Here is a 17390-nt window from a genome sequence, read left to right as displayed (position 1 = left end):
GTAGCTCTGATCAGAATGGAATAAAACACAGTTTAATGGTGGCCTACATACAGACTGTAGCTCTGATCACAATGGAATAAAACACAGTTTAGTGAGTACAGACTGTAGCCTGATCAGAATGGAATACAGACTGTAGCTCTGATCAGAATGGAATAAAACACAGTTTAGTGGTGGCCTACATACAGACTGTAGCTCTGATCACAATGGATTAAAACACAGTTTAGTGGTGAGTGGCCTACATACAGACTGTAGCTCTGATCAGAATGGAATAAAACACAGTTTAGTGGTGGCCTAGATACACATTATCTGGCCTCCGTCCAGCATTTTCCCCCACAGCTCTTCTGCCAGACATCTGGAAGAAGAGGGAAGCAAGATTGGAGAGTTGCAGGGCATCCCGTCCCATAGGGAAACAAAAGCTGTGACTAACCACTGACACAAGAGGGAACCAAACCTCAACAGACTCAGCCTAATTATGAGTAGAATTTTATATTGAGAAAGGTCTTTTTGACAAGGTTTGTTGTTTCACTGGAGTGTAGTTCATTTCACCCCTCCACTGTGAATAATTCTCGGATAAATGTCTGGTATAGTACGAGACATTAAATTCATTTTCCAAACACTTACATATTTCCACTTGTCTCAAATGCTATTCAAGTTAACCTTCTTTGTGACCTACACTAAAACCAATTGATTGAAATGACAAACCTGCTAAAGCACTTTTGAAATGGGCCGGCAAATCATCACTCTGGTTCTCAAGTGCCATCCTCAGGGTTTTCCATTTCCTGGTGAATCTATACTTTTAAAGTCAAATTACACCCCCTGACTTGATATCTCAGACAATTAAATTTCCTTAGTGGGAGAATTGAGAGTAACAGAGCGTGACAAGGAACTATGATGTTCTAGGTGCAATGACAACAGAAGTGGCAGTCAGACATTTGCATATGGTATAAACACCCTGGGACAGGCTGAAGCTAATTCAACTGAGACAGATTGGAAGAAAAATACCTCTGATGTCCTAATGGCATCGTAATGATGACTAACATAGCTGGTGAGGGCATATGATGAAAATTACATCTCCTGTCAACAAATAGTCAACACCAAATATATAATTTCACCAATAACAATTAGGCTATAGAAAGCCCATCACAGCTAATGTTTGTAACTTACTTCCATTAAAGTTGGAAAACAAGTAGAAATTACAAGATGAAGTGAAGAGTCAACACATTGACCTACTGTAATTAATTCTGGGTTTGATTCCTTATTAAGGGAACTTACTAATACAAGCTAATGACACTGATAGACAGCCAACACAGTGATGTGCTGCCAGTAGCATGATGACTCATGCTGACAGTCAGAGGGAGGCCTTTATTCTCAGGGGCTCTATCGCCTCCATCACCTCTATGGGCTGATTCATCATGTACACAGTGGTCGATATGGCCACACGCAACTGGACAGACGGCACTCTGTCTGCAGTGGCTCAATGAAGACAATATGTTTCAGTGTAACATCCCACTGAGCACACTACGTCATTTCAACGTGGATAACTGATTGGGTCCTATTTGGTTGAGACGTTGATAAATGAGATTACAAACTATTTTCACCCACTAAAAAAAGACAGACAAAAGTTAGTTGCATTTCCAATGTGTTTATCACTATGCTTTCAACCATCTTAAAGCACAATGTGTTATCACTATGCTTTCAACCATCTTAAAGCACAATGTGTTATCACTATGCTTTCAACCATCTTAAAGCACAATGTGTTATCACTATGCTTTCAACCATCTTAAAGCACAATGTGTTATCACTATGCTTTCAACCATCTTAAAGCACAATGTGTTTATCACTATGCTTTCAACCATCTTAAAGCACAATGTGTTATCACTATGCTTTCAACCATCTTAAAGCACAATGTGTTATCACTATGCTTTCAACCATCTTAAAGCACAATGTGTTATCACTATGCTTTCAACCATCTTAAAGCACAATGTGTTATCACTATGCTTTCAACCATCTTAAAGCACAATGTGTTATCACTATGCTTTCAACCATCTTAAAGCACAATGTGTTATCACTATGCTTTCAACCATCTTAAAGCACAATGTGTTATCACTATGCTTTCAACCATCTTAAAGCACAATGTGTTATCACTATGCTTTCAACCATCTTAAAGCACAATGTGTTATCACTATGCTTTCAACCATCTAAAAGCACAATGTGTTTATCACTATTGCTTTCAACCATCTTAAAGCACAGAAAAGTTCAAATGGGAATACAATGTCAGATATTTTGTATATATATATCTAATAGCAGAACCAAATGACCTGGGCCCAGTTTCCCAAAATCATCTTAAGGCTAAGTTCGTAGTTAGAACCTTCGTAGGTGCATCGTCCCAATACCATCGTTACTAAAGTTGCAATTGAAATATACCAACTGCCTCATACCACTCAATTTACCAACTGCCTCAGACCACTCATACTGCCTCAGACCACTCATACTGCCTCAGACCACTCATACTGCCTCAGACCACTCATAGAACAGCTAAGTCTGTCGTTAGACGCGTTTTTCCCTACCTTGTCACTTTATACACAGAAGATCTCCGCTAAACATATAAACCAAGATGTTTATCTGAAGCTCTGTGACCACTGATAACTTCACAACGAAGTTGACCACAAGTAGAAAGTTGCCAATGTCTTTGCAATTGTTACAAACAAGCGAAGGATACAAATCAGCTTAAAATGAAAACCGAGATGACTGCATTAAAATACAAACAGCCTACTTACTGTAGGCTACATAGACCCAGTGACGTGTATTCATGGATGCCAAGGAAAGCCAGGCTTCCCCCAAAACACTTAAAACAACAACAACAAAATGCACAAAATAATGTATCTTTTGTCTATCTATCTATCTTTCGTCTGTCTCAGTGTGTGTAGGGTATCTATCTGATGCTGTCTGGTCAGAAAGAGTATGACATTGTTGCCGCCAGTAGCATTGAATGCAAGGGAAGCCAGCGAGCATTTGGCATCCCTTGATATAAAACAAATCAAATAATAACCAATCAGCGTTGAGCTAAACTGATTGAGCTCAGCTGTGTATGGTGCTGGCGCACAAAAAAACGTGTCAAGGGAAGCCAGTTTGGATTTGCCCAATCCAAACTTCATTATTGAAGTCAAACTTCATTATTGAAGAAAAAAATGTATGGTTGTGTTGTTTTCCTCTGGTGGCTAGCTAGCTAACTAGCTAGCTAAAATCGCCCCTATCCTAAATTAGCCATCGATGGAGATATGGATTTGGACTTGTGGTTTTACTTAATTCTCCGTACTGGCCATTGATTAGAATGACGATTCTGATCTAACCTTAAATTTAAACCTTGTGCCCCTGGCCTGAGAGGATGGAAGTTCAATATGTAGCTAGATGTAGATTGCAAGTGTTAACAAGCAGGCATGGCGTATCGTTGCCCACGAAAGGAAGTTAGGCTAGTGAGCAAGTAGAGTTGCATACAAAAGTATGTGGACACCCCTTTAAATTAGTGGATTCGGCTATTTCAGCCACACATGTTTCAGCCACACAAAATCAAGTTCACAGCCATGCAATCTCCATACACTAACATTGGCAGTAGAATGGCCTTACTTGTTACATCTGCTCCTGCCATGCCCTCTACTGCTCATCCTGTGTCTCAGTGCTCTTTCCCTATCTGTGTGTGTGTGTGTGTGTGTGTGTGTGTGTGTGTGTGTGTGTGTGTGTGTGTGTGTGTGTGTGTGTGTGTGTGTGTGTGTGTGTGTGTGTCTGTGTGTGTGATTGTGTGGGCGGAGACAGGTGTGCTGGAGTCAGAGCAGATCCCCACCAGCTGCAACCTGTTCCATAATCAAGACCTCTACAAATACTCAGTCCTGCCACTTCCACACTGCCAGATCGTAATATCTTCTCAGTCAGTCTACGGTTCTAGCCGGTTGTTACTATTTAGATCATGTTGTGCATGGTTTCCTTGCCTGACATAGTTTTCCTTTCGGCTACAGTTCTGCCCGCTCTGACTCTGGTCCCTGTCTCCTCATCCTGCTACTCTGTCCTGGATCTCCCACTCTACTGTTCCCTTGGATTCCCCTCCGGGCCTGCTTACCCTGTCCCAACTCCTCTCACTCCAGCCTCAGCCTCCGCACCTGGTTTCCTGCAACCCGCCCAAGCTTCCCCTGGCCTACACTCCGTCTTCCCAGTGTTTCAATAAATACCTTGGTTACTTCATCCCAGTCTCTTCATCTGAGTCCGCTCTTGGGTTTCCCTGTTCCACTCCGCGTAACATTACTGAAGAGCTCAGTGACTTTCAACGTGGCACCGTCATAGGATGCCACCTTTCCAACAAGTCGGTTCATAAAATGTCTGCCCTGCTTAGCGCTGCCCCGGTCAGCTGTAAGTGCTGTTATCGTGAAGTGGAAAAGTCTAGGAGCAACAACGGCTCAGCTGCGAAGTGGTAGGACACACAGAACGGGACCGCTGAAGCATGTAGCTCGTAAAAAGTTGTCTCTCCTCGGATGCAACGCTCACTAACGAGTTCCAAACTGCCTCTGGAAGCAACATCAGCACAAGAACTGTTCGTCAGGAGCTTCATGAAATGGGTTTCTATGACTGAGCAGCCGCACACAAGCCTAAGAACGCCATGCGCAAAGCCAAACATGAGCAGGAGTGGTGTAAAGCTCGCTGCCATTGGACTCTGGAGCAGTGGAAACAGGTTATCTGGAGTGATCAATCACACTTCACCATCTGGCAGTCAGACAGATGGACTGTGGAAAGGGAGATTCCCACGAACAGGATGGTGTTCTCGGTTTTGCTCTATGACCTCTACAAGTGTCACAGGACTCATCTAAAGGTAACCAGTAGCGGTTAAAGACATTAATGGAAGTATGGAGGTAGTTTTGTGCCTACCACAAAAAAAGGGGTTAAATATGTGTAACAATATATATATATTTCCTGAGATTTCTTATATCACCTAGATATACACGTAGGACAGACACTTCAAAACCTTATTCTTTATGATTTACTTTTTGACTGTCATTTTTGCCATTTATTCAATGCGTTTCTATGGGCTGTAGTAGTGAAGGCCAAATTCATATATGTTTTTTGCCTAAATGGGTCTTAAAATTCTAAATTAAATAGCTAAAATGATCCATGGTATGACCATCTTAAAACAATTCCATATGTCAGCTTAGACCCCCAAGGTTTTAACTTGTCAATTAGTTAATATGCTATTCATTGTATTTCTAAAGTTATTTAATTCCACTTTGTCTACAAAATAATCATTGATGTGTTGGATTCACATCTCCATCTCAACCAACAATAAAAGTTATAGAATAGGAATAAATTAAATTAAACTTTAAATGTATTTTATGTCAAGATTTAGGCATATTCTTTAACTCTGACTTTTGGTTGAAAATATACATTTTTTATTTGTAGACCAACTGGAATTAAAGCCAGTGTCAGAGATGTAACTATCCAAGCAGAAGATACATCTCCTTCAAATGTTGATATTTGGTTGCATTGACAACAAAACACAATTCAATATCACTATCATTACATTTCAAATCAACCAGAGCTTGAAACCCTAGGTCTATTGTATTGTCTATTTTTAGTGGAATTCTGGGTTGAATTCAACCAATTGTTGTTGGTGACTTTGCAAATCTATACAGGTGTAAATAACATCCTTGATGATTGATTAAGTATGGTCACATTTCATTTTCTCTGTTAAACCTTCCCTGTGGAATAACTTCAATAGCAACAGTGAATCTATTTAGTTTTTAAGTAGAGATCTCTCAACAATCATTCTCACGATAGCACATTGGTAATAGTCTGTGGGTATAACCTTGGATGGTAGACCAAAAGGTAGCTGTAGATACATTCATTCTCCAGCAGGAGGTGCTGCCCAGCCTACCTGCCCAGGTACAAATTCAACATGTTTTATACACGGTATTTTTAATTTTACCTTTATTTTACCAGGCAAGTCAGTTAAGAAAAAATTCTTATTTTTAATGACGGCCTAGGCACAGTGGGTTAACTGCCTGTTCAGGGGCAGAACGACAGATTTGTACTTTGTCAGCTCAGGGATTCAAACTTGCAACCTTTTGGTTACTAGTCCAACACTCTAACCACTAGGATACCCTGCCGCCGCGGTATGTTTGTTTTAATTTGGTTACCATGATAACATAATCCTGTGGTTGAAATTTCACCGTCAATTTTTTTTTTTAATCCAACAAATTTTCCACATAGATTCGTCACACCTCATTGACAAATTAAGTTGAAATAATCAAATCAAAATATATTAGTCACATGCGCTAAATGCAACAGGTGTGGACCTTACAGTGAAATGCTTACTTAACAAACAATGTAGTATAAAAAGATACGGATAACAAATAAAAGTAACAAGTGTTAAACAGCAGCAATAAAATAACAATAGCGAGACTATATACAGGGGGTACCGATACAGAGTCAATGTGGAGGCTATATACAGGGGGTACCGATACAGAGTCAATGTGGAGGCTATATACAGGGGGTACCGGCACAGAGTCAATGTGGAACAGGGGTACCGATACAGAGTCAATGTGGAGGCTATATACAGAGTCAATGGGGTACCGATACAGAGTCAATGTGGAGGCTATATACAGGGGGTACCGGTACAGAGTCAATGTGGAGGCTATATACAGGGGGGGTACAGAGTCGGCTATATACAGAGTCACAGAGTCAATGTGGAGGCTATATACAGGGGGTACCGGTACAGAGTCAATGTGGAGGCTATATACAGGGGGGGGTACAGAGTCAATGTGGAGTACAGAGTCAATGTGGAGGCTATATACAGGGGGTACCGGTACAGAGTCAATGTGGAGGCTATATACAGAGTACAGAGGTGGACCAGGGGGTACAGAGTCAATGTGGAGGCTATATACAGGGGGTACCGGTACAGAGTCAATGTGGAGGCTATATACAGTACAGAGGGTGGAGACTATATACAGGGGGTACAGTACAGAGTCAATGTGGAGGCTATATACAGGGGGTACGGTACAGAGTCAATGTACAGAGTCAATGTGTCAAGGCTATATACAGGGGGTACCGATACAGAGTCAATGTGGAGGCTATATACAGGGGTACCGGTACAGAGTCAATGTGGAGGCTATATACAGGGGGTACCGGTACAGAGTCAATGTGGAGGCTATATACAGGTACCGGTACAGAGGGCTATACAGGGGGTACAGAGTCAGGCTATATGTGGAGGCTAGGCTATACAGTATACAGGTCAATGTGGAGGCTATATACAGGGGGTACAGAGTCAATGTGGAGGCTATATACAGGGGGTATACAGAGTCAATGTGGGGGCTATATACAGGGGGTACCGGTACAGAGTCAATGTGGAGGCTATATATATACAGAGTCAATGGGCTATATACCGGTACAGAGTCAGGCTATATGTACAGAGATGTGGGCTATACAGAGTCAATGTGGGGCTATATACAGGGGGTACAGAGTCAATGTGGAGGCTATATACAGGGGGTACCGGTACAGAGTCAATGTGGAGACTATATACGGTACAGAGGGGAGTACAGGGGGTACCGGGGAGGCTATATACAGAGTCAATGTGGAGCTATACAGAGTCAATGTGGAGGCTATATACAGACAGGGGGTACAGGGTACAGAGTCAGAGTCAATGTGGAGACTATATACAGAGTCAATGGGGACTATATACAGGGGGTACAGAGTCAATGTGGAGGCTATATACAGGGGGTAACGGTACAGAGTCAATGTGGAGGCTATATACAGGGGGGGTACAGAGTCAATGTGGAGCTATATACAGTAGTACAGAGTCAATGGAGGCTATATACAGAGTCAATGTGGGGCTATATACAGGGGGTACCGGTACAGAGTCAATGTGGAGACTATATACAGGGGGTACTATATACAGGGGGTACCGGTACAGAGTCAATGTGGAGACTATATACAGGTACAGAGTCAATGTGGAGGCTATATACAGGGGGGTACAGAGTCAAGAGTCAATGTACAGAGGAGGCTATATACAGAGTCAATGTGGGGCTATATACAGGGGGTACAGAGTCAATGTGGAGGCTATATACAGGGGGTACCGGTACAGAGTCAATGTGGACCAGTACAGAGTCAATGTGGAGGCTATATACAGACAGGGGGTACCGGTACAGAGTCAATGTGGAGACTATATACAGGGGGTACCGGTACAGAGTCAATGTGGAGACTATATACAGAGTCAATGTGGGGACTATATACCGGTACAGAGTCAATGTCTATATACATGTACAGAGTCAATGTGGAGGCTATATACAGGGGGTACAACGGTACAGAGTCAAGTCAATGTGGATGTGGAGGCTATATACAGGGGGTACCGGTACAGAGTCAATGTGGAGACTATATACATGTGGAGGCTATATACGGTACAGAGTCAATGTGGAGACTATATACAGGGGGTACCGGTACAGAGTCAATGTGGAGACTATATACAGAGTCAGGGGGTACCGGTACAGAGTCAAGTCAATACAGGGGGTGCTACAGAGTTGTGGAGTAATATGTACAGAGTCAATGTGCAGGGGGTAGGTAGAGTTATTAAAGAGTAGCAGCGGTGTAAAAGGGTGGGGCAATGAAAATAGTCTGGGTAGCCATTTTATGAGGTGTTCAGGAGTCTTATGGCTTGGTGGTAGAAGCTGTTTTAGAAGCCTCTTGGACCTAGACTTTGCGCTCCGGTACCGCTTGCCGTGTAGTAGCAGAGAGAACAGTCTATGACCAGTGTGGCTGAAGTCTTTGACAGTTTTTAGGGCCTTCCTCTGACACCGCCTGGTATAGAGGTCCTGGATGGCAGGAAGCTTGGCCCTAGTGATGTACTGGAATGTTCGCACTACCCTCTGTAGTGCCTTGCGGTCAGAGGCTTAGCAGTTGCCATACCAGGCAGTGATGCTCTCGATGGTACAGCTGTAGAACCACTTGAGGATCTGAAGACCCATGCCAAATCTTTTCAGTCTCCTGAGGGGGACTGTTTTTTTGTGCCCTCTTCACGGCTGTCTTGGTGTGATTGGACCATGTTAGTTTGTTGGTGATGTGGACACCAAGGAACTTGAAGCTCTCTACCTGCTCCACTGCAGCCCCGTCGATGAGAATGGGGGCGTGCTAGGTCCTCTTTTTCCTACAGGGAGACAAAAAGCATGCCTTAACCGTCGATGAGAATGGGGGCGTGCTAGGTCCTCTTTTTCCTACAGGGAGACAAAAAGCATGCCTTAACCGTCGATGAGAATGGGGGCGTGCTAGGTCCTCTTTTTCCTACAGGGAGACAAAAAGCATGCCTTAACTTGTATTAAATCAAAACCAACACCAAGGTTCAGGTCAGTCAGGGTTTATTCTCCATGCTACTGTTGCTCCTGGCTGTGCACAGAGTGGAAAAAGACCTCACTTAATTCAATGCCAATAAACATTTACCTCAGGTGGAAAAGGAGGGGCACTTGGGATAGCACAGATCAGGGCCAAGAGAGAGAGAGAGAGAGAGATATACAGTTGAAATCAGAAGTTTACATACACTTAGGTTGGAGTCATTAAAACTTGTTTTTCAACCACTCCACAAATTACTTGTTAACAAACTATAGTTTTGGCAAGTCGGTTAGGACATCTACTTTGTGCAAGACACAAGTAATTTTTCCAACAATTGTTTACAGACAGATAATTTCACTTATAGTTCACTGTATCACAATTCCAGTGGGTCAGAAGTTTACATACACTAAGTTGACTGCCTTTAAACAGCTTGGAAAATTCCAGAAAATGATGTCATGGCTTTAGAAGCTTCTGATAGGCTAATTGACATCATTTGAGTCAATTGGAGAAGCTCACAGATCATTGCACCTGTACATAGACCATCTGTAAATAGCCCGTCCAATCTATCTCATCCCCATACTGTATTTATTTATTTATCTTTATCTTTATCCAGTATCTGGGGTGCAGAGAGAATCACTGACATGAATCACTAACGAGAGAATCACTGACATGATGTCAGCTGGTCCTTTTGTGGCAGGGCTGAAATTCAGTGGAAATGTTTTTGGGGATTCAGTTCATTTGTATGGCAAAGAGGGACTTTGCAATTAATTGCAATTCATCTGATCACTTCATAACATTCTGGAGTATATGCAAATTGCCATCATACAAACTGAGGCAGCAGACTTTGTGAAAAGGAATATTTGTGTCATTCTCAGAACGTTTGGCCACGACTGTACTTTCAAAGTTGTGGCAAAATGGCTTAAGGACAACAAAGTCAAGGTATTGGAGTGGCCATTACAAAGCCCTGACCTCAATCCTATAGAAAACATGTGGGCAGAGTTGAAAAAGCGTGTGCGAGCAACGAGGCCTACAAACCTGACCCAGTTACACCAGCTCAATCATGAAGAATGGGCCAAAATTCACCCAACTTATTGTGGGAAGCTTGTGGAAGGATACCCCGAAATGTTTGACCCAAGTTAAACAATTTAAAGCCAATGCTACCAAATACTCAATGTAAATGTCTGACCCACTGGGAATGTGATGAAAGAAATAAAAGCAGAAATAAATCACTACTACTATTCTGATATTTCACATTCTTAAAATAAAGACAGGGAATTTTTACTCTGAATAAATGTCAGGAAACGTGAGTTTAAATGTATTTGGCTCAGGTGTATGTAAACTTCCGACATCAACTGTATATATTTATATATATATATACAGTGGGGCAAAAAAGTATTTAGTCAGCCACCAATTGTGCAAGTTCTCCCACTTAAAAAGATGAGAGAGGCCTGTAATTTTCATCATGGGTACACTTCAACTATGACAGACAAAATTACAACAAAAAAAATCCAGAAAATCACATTGTAGGATTTTTAATGAATTCTTTAGCCAATAATGGTGGAAAATAAGTATTTGGTCAATAACAAAAGTTTATCTCAAAACTTTGTTATATACCCTTTGTTGGCAATGACAGAGGTCAAATGTTTTCTGTAAGTCTTCACAAGGTTTTCACACACTGTTGCTGGTATTTTGGCCCATTCCTCCATGCAGAACTCCTCTAGAGCAGTGATGTTTTGGGGCTGTTGCTGGGCAACACGGACTTTCAACTCCCTCCAAAGATTTTCTATGGGGTTGAGATCTGGAGACTGGCTAGGCCACTCCAGGACGTTGAAATGCTTCTTACCAAGCCACTCCTTCGTTGCCCGGGCAGTGTGTTTGGGATCATTGTCATGCCACATTTCATCTTCAATGCCCTTGCTGATGGTAGGCTTTGTTACTGTGGTCCGAGCTCTCTGCAGGTCATTCACTAGGTCCCCCCGTGTGGTTCTGGGATTTTTACTCACCGTTCCTGTGATCATTTTGACCCCACCGGGTGAGATCTTGCGTGGAACCCCAGATCGAGGGAGATTATCAGTGGTCTTGTATGTCTTCCATTTCCTAATAATTGCTCCCACAGTTGATTTCTTCAAACCAAGCTACTTACCTACTGCAGATTCAGTCTTCCCAGCCTGGTGCAGGTCTACAATTTTGTTTCTGGTGTCCTTTGACAGCTCTTTGGTCTTGGCCATAGTGGAGTTTGGAGTGTGACTGTTTGAGGTTGTGGACAGGTGTCTTTTATACTGATAACAAGTTCAAACAGGTGCTATTAATACAGGTAACGAGTGGGGGACAGAGGAGCCTCTTAAAGAAGAAGTTACAGGTCTGTGAGAACCAGAAATCTTGCTTGTTTGTAGGTGACCAAATACTTATTTTCCACCATAATTTGCAAATAAATTGATAAAAAATCCTACAATGTGATTTTCTGGATTTTTTTCTAATTTTGTCTGTCATAGTTGAAGTGTACCTATGATGAAAATTACAGGCCTCTCTCATCTTTTTAAGTGGGAGAACTTGCACAATTGGTGGCTGACTAAATACTTTTTTGCCCCACTGTATACAGTGGGGATAATGGGGATAATAAGTATTTGATAACCTGCAAAATCGGCAGTGTTTCCCACTTACAAAGCATGTAGAGGTCTGTAATTTTTTCATGGGTACACTTCAACTGTGAGAGGGAATCTAAAACAAAAATCCAGAAAATCACATTGTATGATTTTTAAGTAATTAATTTGCATTTTATTGCATGACATAAGTATTTGATACATCAGAAAAGCATAACTTAATATTTGGTACTGAAACCTCTGTTTGCAATTACAGAGATCATACGTTTCCTGTAGTTCTTGACCAGGTTTGCACACACTGCAGCAGGGATTTTGGTCCACTCCTCCATACAGACCTTCTCCAGATCCTTCAGATTTCGGGGCTGTCGCTGGGCAATACGGACTTTCAGCTCCCTCCAAAGATTTTCTATTGGGTTCAGGTCTGGAGACTGGCTAGGCCACTCCAGGACCTTGAGATGCTTCTTACGGAGCCACTCCTTAGTTGCCCTGACTGTGTGTTTCGGGTCATTGTCATGCTGGAAGACCCAGCCACGACCCATCTTCAATGCTCTTACTGAGGGAAGGAGGTTGTTGGCCAAGATCTCGCGATACATGGCCCCATCCATCCTCCCATCAATACGGTGCAGTCGTCCTGTCGCCTTTGTAGAAAAGCATCCCCAAAGAATGATGTTTCCACCTCCATGCTTCACGGTTGGGATGGTGTTCTTGGGGTTGTACTCATCCTTCTTCTTCCTCCAAACACAGCGAGTGGAGTTTAGACCAAAAAGCTATATTTTTGACTCACCAGACCACATGACCTTCTCCCATTCCTCCTCTGGATCATCCAGATGGTCATTGGCAAACTTCAGATGGGACATGCGCTGGCTTGAGCAGGGAGACCTTGCGTGTGCTGCAGGATTTTAATCCATGGCGGCGTAGTGTGTTACTAATGGTTTTCTTTGAGACTGTGGTCCCAGCTCTCTTCAGGTCATTGACCAGGTCCTGCCGTGTAGTTCTGGGCTGATCCCTCACCTTCCTCAGGATCATTGATGCCCCACGAGGTGAGATCTTGCATGGAGCCCCAGACCGAGGGTGATTGACCGTCATCTTGAACTTCTTCCATTTTCTAATAATTGCGCAAACAGTTGTTGCCTTCTCACCAAGCTGCTTGCCTATTGTTCTGTAGCCCATCCCAGCCTTGTGCAGGTCTACAATTTTATCCCTGATGTCCTTACACAGCCTTCTGGTCTTGGCCATTGTGGAGAGGTTGGAGTCTCTTTGATTGAGTGTGTGGACAGGTGTCTTTTATACAGGTAACGAGTTCAAACAGGTGCAGTTAATACAGGTAATGAGTGGAGAACAGGAGGGCTTCTTAAAGAAAAACTAATAGGTCTGTGAGAGCCGGAATTCTTACTGGTTGGTAGGTGATCAAATACTTACTGTATGTCATGCAATAAAATGCAAGTTAATTACTTAAAAATCATACAATGTGATTTTCTGGATTTTTGTTTTAGATTCCGTCTCTCACAGTTGAAGTGTACCTATGATAATAATGACAGACCTCTACATGCTTTGTAAGTAGGAAAAACTGCAAAATCGGCAGTGTATCAAATACTTGTTCTCCCCACTGTATATATACGTTTGGCCTGAGGGTTTCTTTTGTCAAGCCTCCCCACTGATAAGAAAAGGGCATCTTTCTGCACTTCAGCACTGTTTGCTGCTTTATTGTGGCTCCAGGCGGTGAGGGGGAGATGAACAAAGCTGTTTCCAGAGATGGAATGCTCTTCCTCCCCTTAGACCAGGTTAAGGGGACCCGGGAACACTTCTACCCATCAGCGATATTACCTGCAGGCAGGGAGAGAAGAAACTCACTGAACTGTGTACTCAAAATGCCAACCCTCATTTTCAAGTTTGATCACAATTCTATAGTTATGAATCATAATTCAGACAAAGGGGGAAAGGTTTTTTCTTCATTCCATAATGATATGATGGTGCTGTGATTTCCTGCACCAAAAATATTATCATTGTCACGTTCTGACCTTTATTTCCTATGTTTTGTATTTATTTAGTATGGTCAGGGCGTGAGTTGGGTGGGCAGTCTATGTTTGATTTTCTATGTTTTGGGATTTCTATGTTTCGGCCTAGTATGGTTCTCAATCAGAGGCAGGTGTCATTAGTTGTCTCTGATTGAGAATCATACTTAGGTAGCCTGGGTTGCACTGTTTGTTTGTGGGTGATTGTCTATGTTAGTGGCTTGTGTCAGCACAGGTCTCATTTGTAGCGTCACGGTTGTCATTGGTTTATTGTTTTTGTTACTATTTTGTATAGTGTTGCAGTGTTCAGTGTTCTCTTTATTAAAATTCACTATGAACATATACCACGCCGCATATTGGTCCTCTGATCCTTCTCGCCTCTCCTCTTCAGATGAAGAGGAGGAAGACCATGACAATCATGCAATATGGTATGAGTATTCTTTATGTTGTTGATCAAGTTACTCAATGGTTATTGGCATTACAATACATTTCTGACCAAAACATAATGATTGTTATTCCTAGGTCATACTGTAAGTATCATACTTCTGCCTTCCTGGAATATATTGTACTGTGCTATATATGAATCCCTGTATAAAGGAAATGCAGATCAATCAGCCAGGCTTCTGCTTCATCTGTCATGCTTTGGACTATGGCTGGTGGATGGGGATTTGTTCACTACTCAGGTACAGATGTAGGATCTTAATTTGAGCCAGATAGCTAGAGAAGGAAAATAATCCTGCAGCAACAGTTATGTGAATTTTTATGTGGATTATATGGACATTTTTTGTAGGGGTTGATACATTGTTCATAAGGGCAAATTCAAGTCTGACATTTTAAAGTGGAAATATGAAATTTAGAAACATTTTTAAAACTCAAACACACTACAAGTTTACAAATTCTCAGCAACAAAAAAGTGATCAAATGAAGATCCTACATCTGTACACTGCTCAGCACAGTGACACATGAAAGGGAAATGGCTCTGAAGGTTTGGAGTCTCTTTCCTTCCTCTTTTTCCTTTGTATTCCACCTGTGAGGAACAGGCTGGTTTATACCCCAGAAGAATAACTGCTGAATGCGGTGCTGGCGTCTGTATAGACTACACTAAATAAGAAGCACTGTGCTGTACTCTGACACATATATTGAAAAACAGAGATGTCTGAGATCTGACAGCACTACTTTAACACAAGTAACTTCTTTATTTACACCAACTTGTCTCTCAAGAGAGTGTAGGACTGGATGGAAATGTGACATCGCTAACTGAACCTCTCCCCTCCTCCTCACCAAAAGCACTCAGAGTGTAAGATTCCTCAATATTCAACCAATACACACTTGTCCTCATTTGCACCTGGTTCTGGTTCTTCTGGTGTGGCTATGTTGCATTGATTCACACCAGTCTAGAGATGTCAGTTTGCTTCACCTTGTGAGGAGAGTCTTTAATGCTGTGATCGAGCCTGTGCCAGGACCAAGCTGTTTAACCCCAGTGTAGTCTTAACATGCTGTGATAGAGCCTGTGCCAGGACCAAGCTGTTTAACCCCAGTGTAGTCTTAACATGCTGTGATAGAGCCTGTGCCAGGACCAAGCTGTTTAACCCCAGTGTAGTCTTAACATGCTGTGATCGAGCCTGTGCCAGGACCAAGCTGTTTAACCCCAGTGTAGTCTTAACATGCTGTGATCGAGCCTGTGCCAGGACCAAGCTGTTTAACCCCAGTGTAGTCTTAACATGCTGTGATCGAGCCTGTGCCAGGACCAAGCTGTTTAACCCCAGTGTAGTCTTAACATGCTGTGATAGAGCCTGTGCCAGGACCAAGCTGTTTAACCCCAGTGTAGTCTTAACATGCTGTGATCGAGCCTGTGCCAGGACCAGCTGACCAGTGTAGTCTTAACATGCTGTTTAACCCTGTTTAACCCCAGTGTAGTCTTAACATGCTGTGATCGAGCCTGTGCCAGGACCAAGCTGTTTAACCCCAGTGTAGTCTTAACATGCTGTGATCGAGCCTGTGCCAGGACCAAGCTGTTTAACACCAGTGTAGTCTTTTGGGGCGGCAGCGTAGCCTAGTGGTTAGAGCTTTGGACTAGTAACCGGAAGGTTGCAAGTTCAAACCCTCGAGCTGACATGCTGTTGTTCTGCCCCTGAACAGGCAGTTAACCCACTGTTCCTAGGCTGTCATTGAAAATAAGAATTTGTTCTTAACTGACTTGCCTGGTTAAATAAAGGTTAAAAATAAAAATTAAATTGTTTTAATTAACACGCTTGTTCTAAGGTTTAAAAAGTTACCCGCCTTCACTAAAACCCTAAAATAAAGCAGCTTAATTGAATTTTAAACCCCAAATCTATTTTGCATGAAGACCCACATATTCACAAAGACAGGTCATTCATAACAAGGGGGAGACAGGCCTTCTCATAAAAGTGGGTTTTCCCTCTTCACAATGCAGAAAGGCTGCATTTAATCAGTGGACACCACTCGTTTTTTATTATAACACATCTGTCATAATTGTTTCTTTACTAAAGTAGAGGTTCATTATTATTATTATTATTATTATTGCTAAAGGTATCGCATAGGTGTAAACATAACATTTTTAGCAAGAGATAGCACTTGTATAGCCTAAGAAAGCAGAAATGTGCAGAAAGTAGTTTTGAATGCATTTTACTGAAAGGAAACAATAATAGTCTTGAACTTTTATGTCAACATAGTGATATTTAATTTATTTAACCTTTGTTTAACTAGGCAAGTCAATTAAGAACACATTCTTAATTACAATTATGGCCTAGGAACAGTGGGTGAACTGCCTTTTTCAGGGGCAGAATGATGAGTTTTACCTTGTCAGCTCGGGGATTCGATCTAGCGAATCCTTTCGGTTACTGACTCAACGCTCTAACCACTAGACTACCTGCCGCCCCATATATTCTTGTATAATGTACAATGACGAATTCAACTACAAAATACTAGTCTTCTCACATTTGTTTAACCATTGCCCCCAACAACAAGGTGTATAAACAACAACAAATAATAGATACAAAACAAAAACTTGAAGAGCATAAATCAATCAACTCTAATTAGCACATGTAGGACAGTATGCAAGTGTGTGTGAATGGACTTGGCAGATGTATTTCTCACATGTTCAGCACATACTATTTGTTCTACAGTCCTTCTTTGGGGGGCAGAATTGACATCTCCTCCTCTTGCCTGCCCCAGCTGCAGCCTCAGGTGGATCAGGAAAAGCTGCAGAGGCTGCTGTGTGGGGGAGGGGCTCATTTATTTGAATGTGTGGGGTTACAAGTGCCTTTCCCAGCTGCTCCAGGAACACCCTCCTCTTGTTCAGCTTATCAGGCATCCAGGTAGGGTTGATCTTGTTCCATATCATGAAGGCATTGTATGAGGACACATCAATGATGTTATGGAAGATGACCAGGCGCCAACGGGC

The sequence above is a fragment of the Oncorhynchus nerka genome, linkage group LG26 (assembly GCF_034236695.1).
Source record: "Oncorhynchus nerka isolate Pitt River linkage group LG26, Oner_Uvic_2.0, whole genome shotgun sequence".
Classification (NCBI taxonomy): domain Eukaryota; kingdom Metazoa; phylum Chordata; class Actinopteri; order Salmoniformes; family Salmonidae; genus Oncorhynchus; species Oncorhynchus nerka.
Note: the sequence above shows the minus strand (reverse complement) of the source record.